The following is an 852-nucleotide window of genomic DNA, read 5'->3' on the forward strand; positions in this document are numbered from 1 at the left end:
CATTAAAAAATCTTTTATTTTTGGAGGCTGGCTGGTACTGGGATCTGAACCCTTGACCTTGGTGTAATAACCTTGTGCTCTAACGACTGAGCTAACCGGCCAACCCCATTTTAAGAATGCTATTTCAAGTGGTTGGAAACAGTTCAAGCTGAAGAGGATGACAACATCTGGGAAAGAAAAGGTGAATGGGTCTAGGACTTCCTTGGTAATAGGAGTTGAGACTCCTCCAGTCCTCCCTGGTATCACACAACCTAGATGGGAGAAGTTTAAACAAAACCAAGTCAAAATGCTCTGTCTTAAGGAAAAATAAGGTTCCAGTGGGGAGTGGATTTGGGGGCTCTGGGACTGAAGGAAAAATAGCAAGATGGAAAAGAAGGGTTTGGTAGAAAGGGGAGCACTGAGGGGGACAGTCATGGGGATTCCCTGTGCTGCGGTCATTCAGGAAGCTGAGGAAAAGCCTAATTTCAGGAAATGCCTAATTTTAATTTTAAGTTGTCACTTTTAATGTAACATTTTTATAGGTGGTAAATGGAACAGAGGTGGCACAAGGTATTTTATTTGGGGTATTGAAGTAATAGCTGAGCCCAAAAGGCTGGCAGCTCGAGGGTTTCGGATGCAGACATCTCACACTAACATACAGCAATACTCCAAATAAAATGGCAGACCAAAAATAACTAAAATATTTTAAAATAATTTGTTTTATTACTATAAAAAGTTTAAGCACTCAGGGAGTTGATTATTTAATCATTAAGAATTTTGATCTCAACTTTCTAAAATGTACTAAAGCTATTTTTAAGGTGATGAAATCATTGCTACATTATTTATTTTGGATGACTCACATTCTTTTTTTTT

This window comes from Galeopterus variegatus, unplaced genomic scaffold (assembly GCF_000696425.1).
Source record: "Galeopterus variegatus unplaced genomic scaffold, G_variegatus-3.0.2 Scaffold1760, whole genome shotgun sequence".
NCBI lineage: Eukaryota > Metazoa > Chordata > Mammalia > Dermoptera > Cynocephalidae > Galeopterus > Galeopterus variegatus.